This window comes from Pseudorca crassidens, chromosome 1, assembly GCF_039906515.1.
Source record: "Pseudorca crassidens isolate mPseCra1 chromosome 1, mPseCra1.hap1, whole genome shotgun sequence".
Lineage (NCBI taxonomy): Eukaryota > Metazoa > Chordata > Mammalia > Artiodactyla > Delphinidae > Pseudorca > Pseudorca crassidens.
In genome coordinates, this window is record NC_090296.1 from 59,781,918 (window position 1) to 59,808,143 (window position 26,226).

The following is a 26,226-nucleotide window of genomic DNA, read 5'->3' on the forward strand; positions in this document are numbered from 1 at the left end:
ATGGTTTATCAATAAGTTACTGTATTTAAATTTATTGGATATATTTATAAACATGTATGGACACAAATTTTGAGTTTGAATTGACAATTTGGATTGTCAATATTTACAAAATTTGGAAGTTCTATCATTTGCAGCTATGTAAAATTACAATGACAAATTTAGGCGTCAACTTAAATTTGGATGGGAGAATACATAGTTTGTTTTTAAATTATTTTAGAAGGTAAACTAGGAAAAAGGTTCAAAAACTACAGAAATAAACAGTGTTTATGTGATTACTCCCTGGTAGTGGTTCTCCTCTTCTCCCTTTCCAACTTATCCTTCACCTCGCATTTTCCCCAGAGAACTTCTTTCCTTTTCTGCTCTAATTTCTCCTACTCTCTTTTTGATTTAAAAAAATTCCATATTTTGCCTGCCTTCCTTACTTTTTCCCCAGACAGTGACTCTTTCATGAGTGAGATCTGTCATTTCATCAATTAAGAAACATCACCTACTTTCCTGGAGTTTCCTCTCCCATTGAAGCTTCTGTCCTTGCTGTTGATATATTATAACTCCACAAGGAAATTTGTCCCAAGATGAGAAAGTAAAATGCTAAAATATAAGTGCTATAAGTATATGAACAATTCAATGTCCTTGCAAGGACAAGACCTTTTAAACAGCTTCTCCAAAAAATATGAGATAATGAAATTTAATCCTTCAAGAATGGATTAGTGACTACAGGATAATCAGGAGAACAAATTGTTCTATTAAGTAACTTGGCAGTTAATTAGCTTCAGTATATGCCTAATTCCACTCACCAAAACCTGCCAAATGAGAATTGTCTAAAGCCGGTAAGAAGTTGCACGATTTCCAGAACTGCCTCACCCAAGAGGTAACTGTACTTCACAATGGGTAAATGCTCTTTATAGTAAGAAATTGTTAAGTATTAGTCCTTTATCTCTCATTTTTGTCCAAATGATCTATTTAGTGGAACTTCACACAAACACTGATAATAATTATGTTGTGGCAGCCAAATATCAATTTAACTGCTAATTTTCAAAACCACTTAATTGCTGGAATAAGTAAGTTTACTCAAAACTACATACAAGAACGTAAGCATTTACATCTTTCTTCTTAAATTTTCTTCAACCAAGAAAAAAAAAAGGTAGGACTGTAGTACGTTAAAAGCCAGGCAGGCAGCTCTTTCTCTGCAGGTAACTGCGCCTTGAAGTAAGCAGGATAACACATCACACTACATCTCACAGAATGTCAGTCTCAAAATTCATCTTGTGATAGCATAACAGGTAATTTCTCAATCAGATTTTCTCCTCGCCTCACCCAAATAGGGAGATTAGAAATAAGCATCAGATGCTTTGATGCTGTGACTATACAATCTTCACCAGGCAGCAAAAGGTAAAGTGGTCTAAAGGTCTCTAAATCATTTTATTATAATTGCATTTTGTTGCCTGTGGCTTCTCCTATAATTAAAAGCACAGTGTCAGTATTAAACAAGAGCTGTGAGAAAATGTCAGATCCCTCACCAAAGAAACATCAAATTAGAGTAGGAAGACTGTCAAAAGTTTGCTCCCTGAGTGAATACCAGAATATTTGGAGGAATATATGCACTCTAACGTTGTAAAATGGAATCATCTGTGCCAAAATTTTCAAATTTTGTTCATCTTAAGTCAAATGGGAATATTAAAAAAAAGACTGCAGGCACATCTCTAGTGTTTCATATTTTAATATTTGTTGAATGAATAAATCAATATAAAAATGTCATAACTTGAGTCAGATTGGTATGCTCTCAGAGGCAAAATACTTCCAAGTATTTGGAATTGAATCCCTTTCCAAGTTAATACCAGCACCTATAAGACTATATTTTGCTCACATTACTTTACCATCGAACTTTACCATTGAACTTCAAACAAGGGAGACACTAATTTTAGAAAACCCAGGGCAGAGATAACCAATAAACCTTTCTTAGTGGCAGCAAAAGGTTGGCAAACAGGAATATTCAGAAGACATGCACTAGTCTGAAGAAATGCTAGGCGCTCAAAACACTGGCAGGAATAAAAGTATTTGCCCCAGAAAACATTTAATTAGCAGCTAAACAACATCTATAATAATGAAAATCATTTACTTCTTAAAAATCAAATGTCACCTTGCCAAATATCTTGCAAGCAATACATTCTCTGCCCTATCCATTCTTCATACTCCTTCCCCTCTAATTCATGAAAAGAGAAAGAAGCAAGGGTTGCTTATGCTTGTATCTCACGGAATTTAATAATAAATGGCTAGTCTGTATATCTCTGGACTACTGAAGTGATTTTTTTTCTTACCTGACCTCTCTGCAAACCTCTCTTAAACCATGTTCCACATTGAAGTCAGTTGGTTTAGACTCATTTTAACCAGTGTTCTCCAACACAGTGGACAGGTGAACTCTAGGATCAGTGGTTATATTCTTTAAATAATTTTCATTTAATTACTTCATTGCATTTCCTCACTTAAATTGTACATGAAACAATTAGGTTTAGGCTTTAATTAGGTTTCCAAGAGGCAATACAATAATTTATTATATTAAATGCTCCCATCTTGGTGCTAAGCACCTCAAGTAACCTATGCTCTCTATGTACCAGCTGTACCATCATCACATTTTACTTAAAAATTAATAAGTGGCATTGCCCACCTGTTTTTGAAGGTCGAAACAGATGCTATGCTGTGTTGCACAATCCCCCTACCCTTAACAATCAATGCACTTATTTACCCAGATGCTGGGATTTGTTCTATTGACTGTTGATAGCTCACAGCCAAGTCTTTACCTAGACATTACCCTCATCCAAAAGGTGCTTCCTTGCCCAAGGTCATGCCCCCTCCCTGAGACAAATTTGCGTCCACAGCTCACCAAAGCAACTGCCATTTACTCAGCCTCTTATTTCAGGATTCTATTATCTCCACCGCTGTCAAGAAGCCCAGTTCTATAAACAGCATTGCCTACCAATAGTTCTGGCCCACAGAGAAGGAAGATTCCAAGGGATGCTGGCGCCCTTCTCACCAGAATATTCCCAATTGCTTTGGTGAATGAAGTGTCTTCTGGAGCCTCTTGCAGGAACATAGTTGGCTGGTGACTTTTTTTTTTTTTTATAACTTTCTGTAGTATACTCACACCTGCATGCCCACTTTCTCTGAGCCTTTTCTATCATCTACCATGGTGATGCTAGGGTTTCCAGCCTGGTCCACTGACACATTATGCCATATAACCACCTCAGACCAAGGAACCCACTTTGTGGAAAAAGAAGGGAGGCAGTGGACATATGGCCAAGAAATCTACTGAGCCTATCATATACTATACCACCCAGAAACTGCTGGCTTGATAATATAACTAAAGAGCCTTTTGAAGGAATACCTGTGGTACCATCTTAAAGATGATATCCTAGAAGACATAGATCCATCATCTAAGATGCAAGCATACCATAAATAAATGACCATTATGGTGCTGTGTTCCCAGCTCTTAGAAAATGTGGGTCAGGGGAACGAGGGATAAAAGCAGAAGTGGCCCACTTACCATCATGGCCAGGGATTTACTTGGGAAAATGTGTGCTTCCTGTGCTACAACTCCAGATTCTGTTCATTAATAGGTCTTGCATCCACCGGGGGATATAACAAGAATTCCATTAAATTTTAAGCTACGTATTCTGCCTAGTCTTTGGGGTTTCTTGTGCCAAAAAGACTTAACAGGCAAGGAGAAGAGTCACTAGCCTGGTGGAATAATTTATTCTGATCATCAAGGTTAGTTACAGAATAATAGAGGCAGAGAAGAACACATTTGGCATGCAAAAATCCACTAGGATGCTTGTCAGTACTCCCTTGCCCAATTTTGACAAGTAAATGGAAAAGTGAAGGAGGCACTCTGAGAAAACAACCCCCAGGGATGGACTGGGTGACTTTACTGTGTAAGCCAACTTACCAGAAGAGGTGTTAGCTGAAGATACAATGAATCTAGAATGACTAGTGGAAAAGGAGGATCTTGGTGGGGTGGGGTTTTGTTTTGTTTTGTTTGCTTGTTTGCATAGAACTGAGACGAGCTGCAGTAGCTGGGGCTATATAGTACATCTCTAAACTTCCTTTTGTCAATTTCTCCCAGTAAAAGAGACCAACTAGAACTCTGGAGGAGCTGTTCTCAGATGGTGTGAACTTATTATACGGGTCGAATGAATTTGAGTGGTGCACCATGATGGATGCTATGGTACACCCTCAAGATACTCCCTCAGGACCCAGTCACTCACTTCCCCAGCAGCTGGTAATGTTTCCCACTGAGGGTTCACAGATGAATCCTTCCTTAGGAATTTTTATCTACTCATAGGAACTGCCTCATCCAAGATTATCCCATCACACAGGGCAGCCGACATCTAATGATATATAGATTCAGAGGTTCAAGAGTCTGGCCCCCTTGCCTCATTTCAGGACTCTGAAAGAAATTCAATGCTCCCTTGTAATTGGCTGAGGTCTTGTCTGCAACTGTATCGTTGTTCAATTTCTTCCTGTGCTCAATCCTTGCTCTTTCCCTTCTCTCATAAAACCTGTTGCCAAAAGCACTCTGCAACAAACTCTGCACACAAGGGTCTGTTTTGCAGAAAGGTCTGTTTCTTGAGGAATCCAACAAAGGCAACGATGTGATGACCACAGTACCATACAGTTTGTATTTTATCGTTTACAGAGCATTTGTTACTTCATGACATTCTCATCACAATTCCAGGAGGTAGGATGAGAAGCTACTGTTATTCCCACTTTGTAAATGATAAAACTCAGTTTCAAAGAGTTTATATTCGTAATTTCCCAAGCACACAGAAACATTATTTATTTATATTCTATCTCATTTCAGAAAAAGAGTTAAGTGACCCAGATTTATGTAAGAATAGTCAGGACTAAAGTATGGGTCATCTGAGGGCAAGTATTCTTATTTCTACTTCAGTGAACCAAAAAATAGTAATATGATTTATACAACAGAAGTGACCACTTATTCATTCAGAATGACCAGTAATTCATTCCAAATAATTACATAATAACCAAAATCAACATCACTTAGAATTGTTAATCCTTTTTTCAAAAAGGAGCAGATAAATCAAAATGAGTTGGCCCTGAACTAAATTTGAGAATCTTTGAAACTGACTTTCCTGCATTGCTCTGGGTAGCGTTAAACATTCTTAAAGATATAAATCACCCCAGAGCACAACATAAGGTTGCATATATGTGAGGCCAGATGATCATCATCCATCTGGACAACATCTGCCCATCTCTCAGACGCACCCCTGCCCGATGTTGGCCAGAGCGTACTCTCTATATATCTATTCAGTATTTTGAGTCAGACCACTTTCAGCATGATATCTAATGTGGTGAAAACATTCAGTCTTTTTATGTAATGAAACGATAAATAGACAGTTAATTTTAATTTATATAGATGCCCTCTTTAAAGGAGAACTTTCTGGACCTCTGTCATTATCTATAAGCATCACATTTTTGCTTGACAAGCATCTGGAAAAATATGCCTGCAGCAGTGCTGTGCCTCTCGCTGTTTGGCTGTAGAAAGCTACATTCCTTCCAGTGCCTCTAATATAGCAAAAACTGGTATGGAATAGAACTACTCCTCCTAGAATGGGTTCAGAACTCAAACCACATTTTTTAAGGTTATAGCATACTTTTAATTGGCATTTTTGTGATGAATCTCAATCCTATATTGTATTTGATTTTTAAAAACAGACAAAAGATACTTTGAGTCAAGCCCATTGAATAAGTCAAGGGTACTAATATAATCTGCCAAGGTCCTATGAGGAACTTCTCAAAACTGTGAATTCTGTGAGTAGCATAGGAATAGAAGTCACAGGTCTAGAAGTCCTCAGAAAGGAAAACTGTCCCCTTAATGAAAATGGACCCCTTACTAGTCTGCTTAATAATGTGTTCAAAGGAAAGCTCATCTCTTTTCTCCCTGCCTGGATCCCCAGTGGTATTGACCGTTAAGTCAGGGGAACTGGAGTAAAAGTTATTTAGTCCCCTCACTCACGTATAAATAAAAGAGTAGCCATTCAATAGGATTTCTAGTTACTCTTTTATAATGGGTTCATAAGGACTTTGAAAAATTCTGGAACATTTGTCACTTCTCCCTGTTTATTTCTATTACTTCCTTTCTGCTTTCCTAAAGCAAGGGGAATAGCAGTAGGAGAATAGCAAAGGGTAGCAAGGTTTGTGGAAAAAAAGGAAATCCAAGGATTATACCCAGGTGAAAGCAGCAACCACAAGATGCGCCAACAGCTTTACTCCCGAGCCTGGTAGAAAGAAAGCAAGCAGGTGGGGAGAGGGGAAAGGAGGGAGCATGGGAGGGATGGAAACATTTTTGAAAACAAGGTCTCTATCTACTAATTCTCAATGATCTTCCATTTACACTCAGCAGCATGCTCTGCAAATACTGGGTGCTTGACACATGTTTTCCTGTGACTTAAAATTTAATGCTAGAAATGTGTATTCATTATCTCTAAAACTATCACGATCTATGTAGCTAGATATAAAAGGTTTTCATCAGAACACATTTTTCACAAATTTCTACAGTCTTTTTCTGTAGCTCATCTATGAGAAAATAGCATGAAACCACTTTGATCAAGTTTGATCAACCTGTGTTCTTTCTTCCGCGCTATAGCAAATCATTCAGTTGATGAGTTAGGGAGTCAAGCAAGCACTTGGTTGTAACATATCTTAAAAGTAACTTGGGCAAGACCTTCAAGATGGTGGAGGAGTAAGACATGGAGATCACGTTCCTCCCCACAAATACATCAGAAATACATCTACATGTGTAACAACTCCTACAGAACACCTACTGAACGCTGGCAGAAGACCTCAGACCTCCCAAAAGGCAAGAAACTCCCCACGTACCTGGGTAGGGCAAAAGAAAAAAGGAAAAACAGAGACCAAAGAAGAGGGACGGGACCTGAACCTCTGGAAGGGAGCCGTGAAGGAGGAAAGGTTTCCACACACTAGGAAGCCCCTTCGTGGGCGGAGACTGGGGGTGGCAGAGTGGGGGAGGCTTCGGAGACACAGAGGAGAGCGCAGCAACAGGGTTGCAGAGGGCAAAGCAGAAAGATTCCTGCACAGGGATTGGTGCCGACCAGCACTCACCAGCACGAGAGGCTTGTCTGCTCACCCGCCGGGACGGGCGGGGGCTGGAAGCTGATGCTCGGGCTTCGGTGGGATCCCAGGGAGAGGACTGGGGTTGGCTGCGAGAACACAGCCTGAAGGAGGCTAGTGCGCCACAGCTAGCCGGGAAGGGGTCCGGGAAAAAGTCTGGAACTGCCTAAGAGGCAAGAGACCATTGTTTCAGGGTGCACGAAGAGAGGGGATTCAGAGCACCACCTAAACGAGCTGCAGGGACAGGCGCGAGCCGCGGCTATCAGCGCAGATTCCAGAGACGGGCATGAGACTCCATGGCTGCTCCTGCAGCCACCAAGAAGCCTGTGTGTGAGCACAGGTCACTATCCACACCTCCCCTCCCGGGAGTCTGTGCAGCCCGCCACTGCCAGGGTCCCAGGATCCAGGGACAACTTCCCCGGGAGAACTCACAGCGCACATCAGGCTGGTGCAACGTCACACCAGCTTCTGCCACCGCAGGCTCGCCCCGCACTCCGTACCCCTCCCTCCCCCCGGACTGAGTGAGCCAGAGTCCCCGAATCAGCTGCTCCTTTAACCCCGTCCTCTCTGAGCGAAGAACAGACGCCCTCAGGCGACCTACAACACAGAGGCAGGGCCAAATCCAAAGCTGAACCCCAGGAGCTGTGCGAACAAAGAAGAGAAAGGGAAATCTCTCCCAGCAGCCTCAGGAGCAGCGGATTAAACCTCCACAGTCAATTTGATGTACCCTGCATCTGTGGAATACCTGAATACACAACAAATCATCCCAAAATTGAGGCGGTGGACTTTGGGAGCAAATGTAGAGCTGGGGTTTGCTTTCTGCATCTGATTTATTTCTGGTCTTATGTTTATCTTAGTTCAGTATTTAGAGTTTATTGTCATTGGTAGATTTGTTAATTGATTTGGTTGCTCTCTCTTTTTTTTTTATATAGAGATATATATTTTTTTTCCTTTTTCTCTTTTTGTGAGTGTGTATGTGTGTGCTTCTTTGTGTGATTTTGTCTGCACAGCTTTGCTTTTACCATTTCTCCTAGGGTCCTGTCTGCCTGGTTTTTTTTGTTTGTTTGCTTTTTAAGTATAGTTTTTAGCACTTGTTATCATAGGTGGATTTGTTTTTTGGATTGGATGCTCTCTTCTTTATTTTCTTTTTTTTAATTCTCTTTTATTTTCAATTTTTAAATTTTTAATTATTTTTTTATTTTAATTATTTAATTTTATTTTTTTCCTGCTTTCTTTTTTTCTCACTTTTCTTCTGTGCCATGTGGCTGACAGTGTCTCTGTGCTCCAACTGGATGTCAGGCCTGTGCCTATGAGGTTGGAGAGCAGAGTTCAGGACGCTGGTCCACCACAGACGTCACAGTTCCACATAATATCAAATGGTGAAAGCTCTCCCAGAGATCTGCACCTCAATGCTAAGACGCATCTCCATTCAATGATCAGCAAGCTACACTGCTGGATACCTCATGCCAAACAACAAGCAAGACAGGAACACAACTCCTCCGATTAGCAGAGAGGCTCCCTAAAATAATAATAAGGTCACAGACACCCCAAAACACACCACCAGACACAATCCTGCCCACCAGAAAGACAAGATCCAGCCACATCCACCAGAACACAGGCACCAGTCCCCTCCACCAGGAAGCCTACACAAACTACTGACCAACCTTAGCCACTGTGGGCAGACACCAAAAACAATGGGAACTACAAACGTGCAGCCTGCATAAAGGAGATCCCAAACACAGTAAGTTAAGCAAAATGAGAAGACAGAGAAACACACAGGAAATGAAGGAGCAAGGTAGAAACCCACCAGACCAATCAAATGAAGAGGAAATAGGCAGTCTGCCTGAAAAAGAATTCAGAGTAATGAGAGGAAACATGATCCAAACTCCTGGAAATGTAATGAAGAAAACACAAGAAATGTTTAATAAGAACCTAGAAGAACTAAAGAGCGAACAAACAATGATGAACACAAAAAATGAAATTAAAAATTCTCTAGAAGGAATCAATAGCAGAATAACTGAGGCAGAAGAGCAGATAAGTGACCTGGAAGATAAAATAGTGGAAATAAATACAGCAGAGCAGAATAAAGAAAAAAGAATGAGAAGAATTGAGGACAGTCTCAGAGACCTCTGGGACAACATTAAACACACCAACATTCGAATTACAGGGGTCCCAGAAGAAGAAGAGAAAAACAAAGGACTGAGAAAATATTTGAAGAGATTATAGTTGAAAACTTCCCTAACATGGGAAAGGAAAAAACTATTATCAAGTCCAGGAAGCACAGAGAGTCCCATACAGGATAAATCCAAGGAGAAACACGACAACACACATATTAATCAAACTATCAAAAATTAAATACAAACAAAAAATATTAAAAGCAGCAAGGGAAAAACAACAAATAACACACAAGGGAATCCCCATAAGGTTAACAGCTGATCTTTCAGCAGAAACTCTGCAAGTCAGAAGGGAGTGTAAGGACATATTTAAAGTGATGAGAGGGAAAAACCTACAACCAAGATTACTCTACACAGCAAGGATCTCATTCAGATTTGATGGAGAAATTAAAACCTTTACAGACAAGCAAAAGCTAAGAGAATTCAGCAACACCAAACCAGCTTTACAACAAACGCTAAAGGAATGTCTCTAGGCAGGAAACACAAGAAAAGGAAAAGATCTACAATAACAAACGCAAAACAATTTAAAAAATGGTAACAGGAACATACATATTGAAAACTACCTTAAATGTAAATGGATTAAATGCTCCAATAAAAAGAAACAGACTGGCTGAATGGATACAAAAACAAGACCCGTATATATGCTGTCTACAAGAGACCCACTTCAGACCTAGGGACACATACAGACTGAATGTGAGGGGATGGAAAAAGATATTCTATGCAAATGGAAATCGAAAGAAAGCTGGATTAGCAATTCTTATATCAGACAAAATAGAATTTAATATAAAGACTAATACAAGAGACAAAGAAGGACACTACATAATGATCAAGGGATCAATCCAAGAAGAAGATATAACAACTGTAAATATTTATGCACCCAACATAGGAGCACCTCAATACATAAGGCAAATGCTAACAGCCATAAAAGGGGAAATCAACAGTAACACAATCATAGTAGGAGATTTTAACACCCCACTTTCACGAATGGACAGATCATCCAAAATGAAAATGAATAAGGAAACACAAGCTTTAAATGATACATTAAATAAGACTGACTTAATTGATATTTATAGGACATTCCATCCAAAAACAACAGAATACACTTTCTTATCAAGTGCCCATGAAATATTCTCCAGGATAGATCATATCTTGGGTCACAAATCAAGCTGTGGTAAATTTAAGAAAATTGAAATCGTATCAAGTACCTTTTGTGACCCCAACGCCACGAGACTAGATATCAATTACAGGGAAAAATCTGTAAAAAAGAAAAATACATGGAGGCTAAACAATACACAACTAAATAACCAAGAGCTCACTGAAGAAATCAAAGAGGAAATCAAAAAATACCTAGAAACAAATGACAATGAAACAAAACAGCCCAAAACCAATCAGACGCAGCAACCGCAGTTCAAAGAGGGAACTTTACAGCAATACAATCCTACTTAAAGAAACAAGAAACATCTCAAATAAACAACCTAACCCTCCACCTAAAGCAATTAGAGAAAGAAGAACAAAAAACCCTGAAGTTAGCAGAAAAAGAGAAATCTTAAAGATCAGATCAGAAATAAATGAAAAAGAAATGAAGGAAACAATAGCAAAGATCAATAAAACTAAAAGCTGGTTCTCTGAGAAGATAAACAAAATAGATAAACCATTAGCCAGACTCATGAAGAAAAAAAGGGAGAAGACTCAAATCAACAGAATTAGAAAAGAAAAAGGAGAAGTAACAACTGACACTGCAGAAATACAAAGGATCATGAGAGATTGCTAAAAGCAACTATATGCTAATAAAATGGACAACCTGGAAGAAATGGACAAATTCTTAGAAAAGTACAACATTCTGAGACTCAACCAGGAAGAAATAGAAAATATAAACAGACCAATCACAAGCACTGAAATTGAGACTGTGATTAAAATTCTTCCAACAAACATAAGCCGAGGACCAGAGGGCTTCACAGGTGAATTCTATCAAACATTTAGAGAAGAGCTAACTCCTACCTTCTCAAACTCTTCCAAAATATAGCAGAGGGAGGAACACTCCCCAACTCATTCTAAGAGGCCACCATCACCCTGATACCAAAACCAGACCAAGATGTCACAAACAAAGAAAACTACAGTCCAATAGCAGTGATGAACATAATAAAGGCCATATATGACAAACCAACAGCCAACAGAGTACTCAATGGTGAAAAACTGAAACCATTTCCTCTAATACCAGGAACAAGACAAGGTTGTCCACTCTCAGCACTATTATTCAACATAGTTTTGGAAGTTTTAGCCACAGCACTCAGAGAAGAAAAAGAAATAAAAGGAATCCAAATCATAAAAGAAGAAGTAAAGCTGTCACTGTTTGTGGATGACATGATACCATATGCAGAGAATCCTAAAAATGTTACCAGAAAACTACCAGAGCTAATACATGAATTTGGTAAAGTAGCAGGATACAAAATTCATGCACAGAAATCTCTTGCATTCCTATACACTAACAATGAAAGATCAGAAAGAGAAATTAAGGAAACACTCCCATTTACCATGAGAACAGAAAGAATAAAACACTTAGGAATAAACCTACCTAAGGAGACAAAAGACCTGTATGCAGAAAAGTGTAAGACACTGATGAAAGAAATTAAAGATAATACAAACAGATGGAGAGATATACCATGTTCTTGGATTGGAAGAATCAACACTGTGAAAATGACTATACTACCCAAAGCAATTTACAGATTCAGTGCAATCCCTATCACACTACCAATGGCATTTCTCACAGAACTATAACAAAAAATTTCACAATTTTTATGGAAACATGAAAGACCCGGAATAGCCAAAGTGATCTTGAGAAAGAAAAACGGAGTTGGAGGAATCAGGCTCCTGTACTTCAGACTATACTACAAAGCTACAGTAATCAAGACAGTATGGTACTGGCACAAAAACAGAAACATAGATCAATGGAACAGTATAGAAAGCCCAGAGATAAAGCCATGCACCTATGGTCACCTCATTTTTGCTAAAGGAGGCAAGAATATACAGTGGAGAAAAGACAGCCTCTTCAATAAGTGGTGCTGGGAAAACTGGACACCTACATGTAAAAGACTGAAATTAGAACACTCCCTAACACCATACACAAAAATAAACTCAAAATGGATTACCAAGACCTAAATGTAAGGCCAGACACTATAAAACTCTGAAAGGAAAACATAGGCAGAACTCTCTATGACATAAATCACAGCAAGATCCTTTTTGACCCACCTCCTAGAGAAAGGGAAATAAAAACAAAAATAAACAAATGGGACTTAATGAAACTTAAAAGCACTTGCACAGCAAAGGAAACCATTAACAAGACGATAAGACAACCCTCAGAATGGGAGAAAATATTTGCAAATGAAGCAACTGACAAAGGGTTAATCTCCAAAATATACAAGCAGCCCATGCAGTTCAATATCAAAAAAACAAACAACCCAATCCAAAAATGGGCAGAAGACCTAAATAGACATTTCTCCAAAGAAGATATACATATCGCCAACAAACACATGAAAGGATGCTCAACATCACTAATCATTAGAGAAATGCAAATCAAAACTACAGTGAGGTATCACCTCACACCAGTCAGCATGGCCATCATCAAAAACTATACAAACAGTACATGCTGGAGAGGGTGTGGAGAAAAGGGAACCTTCTTGCACTGTTGGTGGGAATGCAAATTGGTACAGCCACTATGGAGAACAGTATGGAGGTTCCTTAAAAAACTAAAAGTAGAACTACCATACTACCCAGCAACCCCACTACTGGGAATATACCCTTAGAAAACCATAATTCAAAGAGTCATGTATCACAATGTTCATTGCAGCTCTATTTACAATAGCCAGGACATGGAAGCAACCTAAGTGTCCATTGACAGATGAATGGAGAAAGAAGATGTGGCACATATATACAATGGAATATTACTCAGCCATAAAAAGAAACAAAATTGAGTTACTTGTAGTGAGGTGGATGGACCTAGAGTCTGTCATACAGACTTAAGTAAGTCAAAAGGAGAAAAACAAATACTGTATGCTAACACATATATATGGAATCTAACAAAAGAAAAAAAATGGTTCTGAGGAACCTAGGGGCAGGAAAGGAATAGAGACGCAGATGTAGAGAACGGACTTGAGGTCACGGGGAGCGGGAAGGTTAAGCTTGGACGAATGGAGATAGTGGCATGGACATACATACACTACCAAATGTAAAAGAGATGGCTAGTGGGAAGCAGCTGCATAGCACAGGGAGATCAGCTCAGTGCTTTGTGACACCTAGATGGGTAGAATAGGGAGGATGGAAGGGAGATGCAAGAGGGAGGAGATATGGGGATATATGTATATGTATAGCTGATTCACTTTGTTATACAGCAGAAGGCAACACACCATTGTAAAGCAATTACACTCTAATAAAGATGTTTAAAAAAAAACTAACTTAGGCATATCAATGCACGCTCATGAAAATTACTTATAGTTCTATTCCATAAAATTTCTAGATATTAAACTATTAAACAGTTGTACATTAGAGATGAGGTGGGGAACAGAAGTGCATGTTCACCAGAGGTTGATGCAAAAGGATAATGATTCTTGTATTGACGTGCAGCTAAGCTTCCAGTTGCTAAATTAGCTGCTTCACATATTTCTAACTTGCTATGTCAGGGTTAGTGGGCAAAGACACAGCATGTCCATACACTTCTTCTCTGATCCAATTCTGTCTTTACTTCATAATTTTGTTTTGAAACAAATAGAAACTAACAGTTACTGCCAAAGTTAAGGGCAAAAAATTTACTAAGTTTTGAATCATTACTTATTACATCTTGAAATAAATCTCCAAGGAAGGTAGCTCAGTCACCTATTTCATTTTCAGATGCTTATTTTACTAATTTTGGCAGTTTATATTCAAATTTTTCTTCCAAGATTTCAGAAGAAAAAACAAAAACCTCAAGAAACAATGATGACACTAACTTACAAACTTACAGTAGACAGTGAAACTTTCTTAATACAGTACATTATTTTTAAACAATATTGGAACCAAATGGAGGTACACAAATAGTTTCAAATTATCTCAATAAACATTAATATTTTGTCAAAGTTCCTAAATTCCTAGAACATGAAACATGTTTGTTTTGTATTAGATTTTTCAATCCACAGAAAAATATGTAGCACTTAATTAAATCTTAATTCTTAGGTGCTTTCAGGAAATTGTGTTGAAATAAGTTAGAAAGATTTTAGATAGTTACTGGTTGAATTCTATAGGATTTGGGAATATCACTGAACCCTGTTCATTGAAACCCAAACTGTTCTAATTCTACTTCAGCCCAAAGGCTCAAGTTTTACAAAATCACATTTATATTTGGATATTTTTCATATTAGCTTACTTATCCTCTAAATAAGTGTTGTAACCCAGTTAATACAGTTAGGCTGTATAAATGAAATTATTACACTTCAGATTTCAAATATATTTACAGATAGTTCCCTTAGTCTTTGAGATGAATATCATCTAAGGAGAGACAACACAAACTTCTTTCCTATTTGTGGAGAATTCTCAGTTGGTTATCATACTGGTAGGATAGAGTATCCCAGCACTAACATGGGAGCTTAAGGAAGGAAGTAGATTCTATCCCTGGGATCCAGGACAAAATCCTGGGAAGTAGGCTCAGCTACTTCGATATCTGATATTCTTCCTCAAGAGTTTGGATCTTGGGAGAAGAATGTGAAGACATTGGACAAGTTTAGAGATCAGTCCTATGAGGTGACCCAGGTTGTGGTTTCTGCTGTCTGTGGTCACTGCCTGTTTTCTAAGCCAGGCTCTCTACCTTTGTCTGAAACTGTGAGCTATCTAACGTTTATAAATTTCCTTTCAACTTAAATTATCCAGTTGATTTTTATTACTAGCAACCAAGAGCACTGACTGACATAGGCTTAGAAAATGACCCAGTTTTTTGAAAAAATCATCTTTCATACTGTTTTCTTTTTTACATGTTGGAATAGTATTAAAGTGGTCCTCAAGCATCTTCCTTTGACCACTTGGGAATTACAGGCTCTACCCCATTGGACTTGGTAGATAAAAATTGAACATCCAGAGCTCAACTTAAGTACTCAATTATTCCTTCACTCTTCAGTTTGTAAGTTTTTATTTTCTAAATGTGGTGTTTTTATATACTGCGTATAAGAAGCCTATGTATATCAGAAGCTTATATGGTTTTTTTTTTTCCTATTTTAACAGAAAAGTATTTAAGATTGTCCACCTTTTCTCCAGTAGATTTTGTGTTACTTTGATAATAATGAATTTTCTACACTCTGCCTTTACTCCCTGGTTCATTCCCTCAATATTTTTTCATTAATTTTGCAATGGATTTCTGCTTCATTGCTCTTAATGATCTTTATTTCACTTCTCCATTAATTGCCATTAAAATAACATTTCCTAAGTCATGTTCCAAAGAAGTTTCCATAAATAAGTGTACTTAACACTGAGTTAACTGAACAAAGTTAAACAAGTTGTTCTCTGCAACCCTTTTCAGAGCCTTAGTACACTAAAATGTGCTTTGTGAATCTCTAAGAAGAAGATACAAATTGAAGTGTTTCCTAAGATTGCTTGCTCTTGGGACCCATTTTGCCCAGAGCAACTTCCAATATGATTCCACAGAGTATGGTTTTTAAAAATGCCATACTGGAGAAACCTTTCCAGAATACAGATAGGATCATATATTCTTCTGGATTAAAATTCTTCAGTGGTGTTTCATCACCTACTGTGGTAGGGGGTCAGCAAACTACAGCCTGTGGGTTAAATCCGAAATAGAGTCTGTTTTTGTACAATGTGTCAGCTAAGAATAGTTTTTACATTTTTTTAATGTTTGGAAAAAAAGCAGTTATATTTCATGACATGTAGAAATTATGTGAAATTCAAATTTCAGTGTTCAGTTTTTAAAGTGCATCTATGTTCATTCACATATTGTCCATGGCTGTTTTAATGGTACAATGACAAAGTTGTCCTTGTTATAGAGACTGTATGGCCTACAAAACTAAAATATTTACTACCTGGCTTATTGCAGAAAAAGTATGCTGACCCCTATACTATAGGATAAAGTATAAACCCCTTACTAAAGAAAAGGCCCTTTAAAATCCAGCCCATGCCTACCTACTCAGACTAATCTCCCACACTCCTCTACCTGTGTTTGAAACCCCAAAGAACTGCTTGAAGTTACACTATCTCACGTTTCCAAGTTTTTACATCTGGTGCTCCCTTTTCCCAAATCCCCTATGCGCCCCCTCCCCAAACCCTTGACAAGTTTATACCCCTCTTTCAAAGTGTTCCAGCTTCAGACTGTGTTATCCTAAGTAAGAGAATTGCCGTAGCACCTTTCACTCTCTTCTCCTTGATTTCTATGTACTGTCAAGTACTTATGTTGATTTATAAATACCTGATTAGTACTTTTTCATTGGATCACGAGTTCCTGGAGGACAGAAATATTATCTTTTCACCTGGGTATCCCCAGCGCCTAACATAATCATTGACACAAATAACAACTGTGATGGAGAAAAGGAAAAAGGGAAGGAGAGAAAGGGAGGAAGGGGGAAAAAAGGAAAAGGTGAAAGGAAGAAGAAAGGGCAAGGGGAACAAGAGAGAAAATGGAAAAAAAAGATGAAGGAGCAGAGTTTTTTGCTTCCGAGTATAGTTAATTTGCTAGTGCAGAAATTTACTTATCCAGAATTTAATTCTGCCCCTGAATAGTTTATAATTAGAAAATTTGAAGGGGGCTATTTTAGATACTAAAGGAGATATATATATATATATATATATATATATATATATATATATTTTTTTTTTTTTTTTTTTTTTTGCGGTACGTGGGCCTCTCTCTGTTGTGGCCTCTCCCATTGCGGAGCACAGGCTCCGGATGCACAGGCTCAGCGGCCATGGCTCACGGGCCCAGGCGCTCTGCGGCATGTGGGATCTTCCCGGACCAGGGCACGAACCCATGTCCCCTGCATCGGCAGGCAGACTCTCAACCACTGCGCCACCAGGGAAGCCCAAGGATATTAAATATAGATATACTTATCTATTGACAATATACATATTTACTATGCAACATTAATGACCATTTTTTATTTTTCTTTACATATGAAGACTTTTTATCAGTTTTTTAAAAACCTCATATTTTGGGACTTCCCTGGCGGTCCAGTGGTTAGGACTCCACACTCCCACGTCAGGTGGCACAGGTTCGATCCCTGGTCGGGGAACTAAGACGCCACATGCCAAGCAGTGAGGCAAAAAATGTAAAACAAAACAAAAAACCGAAAGACCCCTCATATTTCGTCTCTAGTCTTGTGAAGCATAAAGGAGTCTTCTGGGTTAACATTTAATCATGCTTATTAGTTTAGATTATACATAATCCTTAAAATTTTCATAGAGCTTTTGACACAGGGATTGAAACAGAGTGTTAACCAGTTTTTAACAAATTCACAAAAAGTTTTTTTTAAAAGAGATATTGGGTACTTAAAGAACAAAATTTGGAAGGCATGTTTTTCCTGTAACAACAAAAACATTTTAATTTCATATCAAAAGGAGATTTCTCATAGTTTACCAGCCTCAAAGCACTATATTTTGGCTTTTCTCAGAAAAACCATTTCACCAGATGTTTCTAGGTTCTTTTTTCTTAAAAAAAATTTATTCATTGAATTTATTTATTTTTTTTGGCTGCATTGGGTCTTCGTTGCTGCATGCGGGCTTTCTCTAGTTGCGGCGAGCGAAGGCTATTCTTCGTTGTGGTGCACGGGCTTCTCATTGCCGTGGCTTCTCTTGCTGCGGAGCACAGGCTCTAGGCACACGGGCTTCCGTAGTTGCAGCAGGCGGGCTCAGTAGCTGTGGCTCGCGGACTCTAGAGAGCAGGCTCAGTAGTTGTGGCATGTGGGCTTAGTTGCTCCGCATGTGGGGTCTTCTCGGACCAGGGCTTGAACCCGTGACCCCTGCATTGGCAGGCAGATTCTTAACCACTGTGCCACCAGGGAAGCCTGTTTCTAGGTTCTTATGTACACATTTGTGCCTTCATAGATAAGTTTACTGACTACATTTACTGGAAAATAGCCCTTCCAAAAAGGGAATGTAAATTTCATGCTGAAAAGTTTCATACACTTTTAAAGGAATTTCAGTACAGAATTCTTTAAATTATTGATTTAAGTGGCCAAGCTTTTTAAAATAAAGTTTCCAAATATCCTGTAACTAAAAGATTATTTTGATACGGAATTAGAAATTTTAGGCGAAGAATAGCAATGCCCCAAACTGCACATACATAAGAAGAAACTGTTCAGCATTTCTGCATGAATATGCATGACCATGCATGACCTACCTTGGTATGCATTGCTCCATAGAAGCATCTTAAGACTCAAAGGCTCTTGGCCCAGCGGCAGCCTCTGTGTACCATATTTTTCAGACCTTGGGAATGAGCAGGAATACTTACATGCACGTCAGAGCATAGCATGGTAATAAGACATGTTCAATGAGAAAACACCAGAACTTTATGCATCTGGCATTTTCTCAACATGTTTTCCTGACAGAAGATCAAATACAGTATTTTTCAGTTAAATCAGATACTTGGAAATCCCAAGTTTATTTATAAACTAAAATGTCAGTTTTCTAATAGGATTTATTGAAATGTCAAAATGTTTCTTCCCACTGTTAAATTATACCTTCCCTAAACTAGAAAGTAATACTCCTGGATGTGTTCAGGAAGACGTACAGAAAATGAAGCAAAGCACAAAAGTCCATCACTTCTGATAATTATGTACATGAAAACACTTGTAAACTAGCTTGCTCTTAACTCAGACAAAAAATATACTCCTTAGCATTTCTCATATCATTGAGGCTTCTCACATAAAGGTTATGGTAATGAAATTCTGTAAGACAGAATTTTCAAAGAAGGTACTATGGCATAGACCAACTTCTAGAGGATGCTTAACAAAGGTGGGGGAGTGGAGTGTGAATGTAGTTGTGTCCCTTTCTTTCCAGACTGGACATCTGTCATGGTCACATTGTATCTTTATGCCATTCTTGTCACATGCCCTGAATTCCCCTGCTCTCAGAAATGATAAACCATACGTCTACGTGGTTGTAACCAATCCTAATGCTTGCTGTTTCATTCATTTGTTCAACAGATATATTTGAATCCTTTCAAAAAATACTAGGCCGGGCTTCCCTGGTGGCACAGTGGTTGAGAGTCCGCCTGCCGATGCAGGTGACACGGGTTCGTGCCTGGGTCCGGGAAGATCCCACATGCCGCGGAGCGGTTAGGCCCCTGAGCCATGGCCGCTGAGCCTGCGCGTCCGGAGCCTGTGCTCCATGGTGGGAGAGGCCACAACAGTGAGAGGCCCGCGTACCTCAAAAAAAAAAAAAAAAAATACTAGGCTGAGTCACTTCCAGGACATGCAAATTGTACTCCTTGTAGAAGATATTTATCCAGGACCTTTAAAAAGTACTATAAATAAGGAGATGTATCCATATTTTACACCCAGATACAAGGGGGAAAAAAATAGTTCTAGTAAACTTTCAGGAAACAGCTAATCATATTTCTTCCAACAGTCTCCAGTTAGGCTGACAAGATAAAGCACATGGTCCATCCCACTGTTTGAAAGTATTTCTTCATTAGTGATGATGGCATGAGCAATGGAGCATGTATAGTTAGATGCCAGTGCAATAATGAAAAACAATGAATCATCACTGGAACTTTGCAAAGAAGCATATTTTGCAATTAAACCTATTCTGTTGAAGAGGAAATTTCAGGATAAAGTTTTTCTGCTTTAGAATATATGCAAAATAGTCTTCTGTGATATAAAATTACAAAACAGAATACATTACAAAGAAGGCTTCCATATAACAAATTATTATGTATTCACATACTAATAGCTCATTTATTTAGTCAATAAATGCTTATTGGGTACTATCCTGTACAGGCATTGTTCAGGGGATACAATCACACTCTAATTCCTTCAAGGAGTCACAGTCTAGAAAAATGTAATGTGGCACAGTAGAGCTATGGGTAAAAATCACTGATATTAGGAAGAAAAGGAAATGAGAGTATCAGAGAAGAGAAAATAAAGGTAAAATGAAAGAAAAGACATAAATAATATCGTGTAATACAAACTTGAGGTCTCAAGGCTTAACTGAATTCCTGGGGCACTCAAATGACAGTAAGAAGAAAGAGAGAGAAAGAGTGAGAGACAGAGAGAGAGATTCTTTCCCCTTACTATTCTCCTATCACTTTCTCAAATTTGTCTAATTCTCTACAGAGAACCTGGACAAATTTAATCTATCCACATTTCCTTTAGACAGGCAATATGATTTCTAGCAGCATATTCAAATATAATAACAAATTCACCTACAAGGAAAACCATCAGTTTGTCATCAAGAGATTTTAGTTTTACATGAAAAGCGTTTCAGTAAAATGAACTCAATGATAGCTCTCGGCCACCAAGAGAATAGTTTAATTCACTTAAGCTTAAAATCACTATTATATACTTTTGCTCTAATTTTAAAACAGAAGTTTTCCTGTTTATTCATTCAGTCTAACTTCAAAACACATCTTCCAAAGTTTAGAATATAGTCATCAAGCAGATAATTATCCATTAAGACCTAACAATGCACAAAGAAGCTGTGTTCAGACTACAAAATTAGCCTCATAAGGAATTTAAATCTAAAGCAGTTATCTATTTCTCATGTCATCTTATCTAGACTCTATCTTTCAGGAAACTATTAAGATTCTTCCACCTGAATTCTCTATGCCCAGCAAACCAACTTGGTAATTAAATCATTTATTTAGGGCATGTTTAAAGTTTAACAGAACTTTGACTTTGATTACCTATAAATGCTAGAGTTTATGTGCTTACTTCTTTAAATTATGCTCTATCTCCATAAAGACTTTTTTTAAATAAATTTATTTATTGATGCATTGGGTCTTCGTTGCTGCGCGCGGGCTTTCTCTAGTTGCGGCAAGCAGGGCCTACTCTTCCTTGTGGTGCGCAGGCTTCTCACTGCGGTGGCTTCTCTTGTTGCAGAGCACAGGCTCTAGGCGTGTGGGCTTCAGTAGTTGTGGCACATGGGCTCAGTAGTTGTGGCTCGTGGGCTCTAGAGCACAGACTCAGTAGTTGTGACACATGGGCTTAGTTGCTCTGCGGCATGTGGGATCTTCCCGGACCAGGGCTCAAACCCATGTCCCCTGCACTGGCAGGCGGATTCTTAACCACTGCGTCATCAGGAAAGCCCTCCGTAAAGACTTCTAAAGCCATTTAAGAGCTCCTCAACAGCCAGGATACAGCTAAGCTAACTGACCATGAAATACCTATGACTATACTTCACAGACAATATTATTCCATTTCCAGATAGATGTCTTTGCCACAGTAAGAATGGAGCTGAGCAAAGTATCTGAGCTGCAAAAGATCTATTCGCTTGTTTATTGAGCCTGGAAGGAAAATTTTTCTAGTGGGGTGTCATCTTCAAATTCACCAGATGCAAATGCTCGGTTTCAGACATTTGGAATTTGAAATCTCTCCCTACAGCATCACTTTTTAACTAATAGTACATCAACCAGCAGAAAGAGTATCTGTGCAAAAGAGCAGCACTGGAGGCAATGCTTCAATCCTGCAACAGCTCCCTGCTGGAGAAGATGCTGGAGCTGTTGGAATCCAAGGAGGCCCAGTCAACGCCATCCTACTCCCCTCAGTTCTGAGCCATTGAAAGATAAGACAAGTGTACAAAGTAAATGGAAATCCAGAATACCATCCTTGTCACTAAGTGTGAGAACAAACTAGGCTTGAAAGCTCGCTGCCCTCCAAATCCAGCCCTAGGAACAGACTCCCCACAGGAAAGTTTCAGCCTGTAGAGCAAAACATTTACACAAGTCACTGTTTTCTCTCCTCCAGAGTAGAGGGAAGGGGAAAGAAACCCCAAATGCCTTTCATTTAAGACTATTGATAGCTTAGCTCCTGACAACTGGTAAATGTAGATCAATGCCGTTTCCTACCAGCCAGATAATTCAATCACCCGTGACTGGTGTGGAGTAAAAGACCTGGCATGTTTAGGGGAAATTTCTCCTCTGAGAAACTGGAAGAGTGAAGTAGTATCTCATGTCACAACTGACAAGAACCAATATACAGTGGATTTCTGTCCTGTAAGGCGGCTCCTTCCATTTTACAGAATCGCACAGGCTTTACTGAGGAAGCTTAGAAGATGACGGTCTGAAAAGAGAGGACCTCAGTCCCCCATCCTACGACCATCCCACAGAGAAGTGACTGAGGACCAGGGTGCTTTGATGCACATGCATTCACATTTCAGGGGAAGGACCCCCCCCCCCCCGCAACCCACCAGGACTTCTCTCCTTAGAGGGAAAACACTAGATCTTTGGGGGATCCAGCTATTTACAGGAGTTGTACGGGGAAAGCAAGCTGCCCACCACCTGGAGACCATGTTTTCAGGTACAGCTTCTAGTGACAAAGGAAAGGAGACCACCAGTCCCTGGGATACTAATTTTTTTTTTTTTTTTTTTTTTTTTTGCGGTACGCGGGCCTCTCACTGTTCTGGTCTCTCCCATTGCAGAGCACAGGCTCTGGACGCGCAGGTTCAGCGGCCACAGCTCACAGGTCCAGCCGCTCCGCGGCATGTGGGATCTTCCTGGACCGGGGCACGAACTCGCGTCTCCTGCATCGGCAGGCGGACTCTCAACCACTGCGCCACCAGGGAAGCCCTGGGATACTAAATTTGAGTGTAGCCCCTCCTGTTGGGTGATGGGGGAACCTGGCTCATTGTCCAGACTACCCAAAGTGAGCTCACAGGGTCATTGTTTAAGAATTCCACTTGTCGTACCACAACTTCCCTTATTAAGGAGTATGTAAAAGAGAGAAAGTTACCAAGTCCTCCTGCTATAACTTCCAGATATTCTGAAATAGAGGTGAGCTCATATGAATGTTAAAAACATACTCGATGGAATGGCACTTAACAGGAATACTTATTCCTCTAACAACTACAGGAAGGAAAGATAATGCCTTCTTACCAATAGAAACTGATTACCAAGCTTTTTTAATAAGGAGTTGTTCTACACACATGAAGAAACTTAATGGCAGTGAATTGGTAGATTCAACTCAGCTCTAACTGAATCAGTTGATGACTTACTGAGGGAAAATGAGATACTAGAATACTCAAAGGAGAAGAAAGCAAACTTAAAATGCGAGATCTTGACCCTCCTTTCATAACAACCTCTCCTTCAGTGGAAAGATAAAAAATCGGCACCTCTTCAAATAAAGCTCTAATACGTGGTCTAATAGAGATGTGTTTCAAAAAACAATACCTATAATACTACGAGAGAAATTTCCCATTAGCGAATGGTGGACGGTCAATGACTCACAATGAATTCTCATTATTATACTATTAAAGTGTATTTCCACCATGCAGTAATAATCTCTTCAATTAATTAATTCTGCAATCATTTATCACAGTGTAACAGCTGCCAAAGCAGGCTAACAGTTTAGTAAAATGTAGTGCTCGTTCACTTTCACACAACAGTGAGTTGCTTAGACTGTTATATAATCATAGTAACGCCATTCATACATCCTTTCAGTTACATCCATTCAGTTGTGCAAACCAGAAACCACAGAGCTGGGTCGCCCAGAAGTGCCAGTTCCACAGAGAGAAATTCAAAGCAACTTCCAATGTCATTCTACCATCCTTGATTGATTTTCTGTTTTTATTTAACCCAATTTTTGACTTTTTCTTATTCACTGAACTTTCATTGCCATCCTTTTTCCTCCATTTTGTTTTCTTTTCCCTCTTACTATTCATTATATCTGTCAAGGGTTCCAGAAGCACTGCTTGTTACATGATGCAATAACAAGAAAAAGCTGGTAGTGTCAACATCCCCTTATTACAACAGAAAAGAAGGCCCATCTAGGAAAGAACAGGTGAAATCTGTTACAAAAGGGAGGTTATGTTGATACAGCCACTATGGAGAACAGCATGGAGGTTCCTTAAAAAACTAAAAATAGAATTACCATATGATCCAGCAATCCCACTACTGGGCATATACCCAGAGAAAACCATAATTCAAAAAGACACATGCACCCCAATATTCATTGCAGCACTATTTACAACAGCCAGGTCATGGAAGCAACCTAAATGCCCATCAACAGACCAATGGATAAAGATGTGGTACATATATACAATGGAACATTACTCAGCCATAAAAAGGAAAGAAATTGGGTCATTTGTAGAGACGTGGATGGATCTAGAGACTGTCATACAGAGTGAAGTAAGTCAAAAAGAGAAAAACAAATATCATATATTAACGCATATATGTGGAACCTAGAAAATGGTACAGATGAACCGGTTTGCAGGGCAGAAATAAAGACACAGATGTAGAGAATAAACATATGGACACCAAGCAGGGAAAGTGGGGGAGGGGATGTATTGGGAGATCGGGATTGACATATACACACTAATATGAATAAAATGGATAATTAATAAGAACTGCTGTATAACAAAATTTTTTTAAGTAAAAAGAAACCAGAGCTACCTTTCCCATAAAACACCTTCATCAAATTGAGGCCATTTGCAAAAAAAAAAAAAAACGGAAGTTATGGAAAAGAAGCCTCAAACGGGTAGAGGAAGAAACTGTGTATATGTGTCAGACCCTTCACTTCTACCGGCAGAGCTGAAGACAGAAAGCAAAAATTACTACGCCAGGAATGCATAAAAGGGTCCCAGTCCTGCTGCACATCAAACAAATATTGTATAAACATTTTTAGAGCAGCCTTCCCTTGCTCCAAACAAGCAAAAACCTAGGGCTCAAAAGTATTCTGTGGCTTTGCCTAGCTCTGCTCCAGGAACACTGGCCTGCTGTAGAGGACTTTTGGAAATTCTGGGAATATGGACAAAAATCCCAAAACGTGACCAATAATTACTTTCTTATGTCCTTGAAAAGTGGGGGCTAAACGTCTGAATTAATTTGACTTTAAAACATGAGTGGTGTGATAATCCTTAAAGAATTATGAGTAAAACTTATCCTTCTCATTTCAGATAGTTGTCAGTACTAAAGAAGTTGTTAAACGCTTCCTTGTGTGTTAAGAATTATAAAGTCAATCATCTCTGTCCTGAGATTTAACTCAATTAAAACTATTAAAAAATATCATGTGGTTTCTAACCATAAATGTATCAGGCATACCAAAGGATAAATAAAATTAGCAGCCTATACAAAGCCTATAGTATCAACAGTATTTTATAGCACACAAGTGTTGATAGATTAATTGAACAATCTGAATTCAGCAGAGTCCAAACATAGGATGGTTTTGTCTTTAATAATCATTTGAATCTCCCTTTCTTACCTCTTAAAAAAATTTGAGCCGAAGTCTACAATTTTCCAAACCTGCCCAAATTTAAGACTTCAATTTCACATCCAATAAACATTCACCTCTCCTAACCCAGGCTCCTTGTACTTCCCCTTCTTGCCTCCCATTTCTGGCTTTAGCTTTTCCTTTGTTGAAGCAGAAAGAAGAGTTTAAAGAAACGTGCCAAAAACATTCTTACCTGCCTTGCAGTTGCACTCCTCTCGCAGCCAAAAACTTTCTCTCTGTGGTAGGCGTTGAAACGCTTCTTTTATTGAGGAGAGCGCACGTGGATTCTATTGGGTGTCTCTTGGAGGATACCTCCCCCCTGCATAGCCTTCTAATGTGAAACACCTGCACTGGCTCAGTGCATCCAACCTTGCATCAAATACCATCACTGGTGATCAAGCACACGTGGTTCCTTTGCGGTAGGTAGCCCCCTATGTAAAATTCTACCTCTTGGTGTCCTAAACAATGGATGCACGAGCTTCTCACCTGCTGCTCCCTCTCTACCTTGTAGTTGCTCTGAG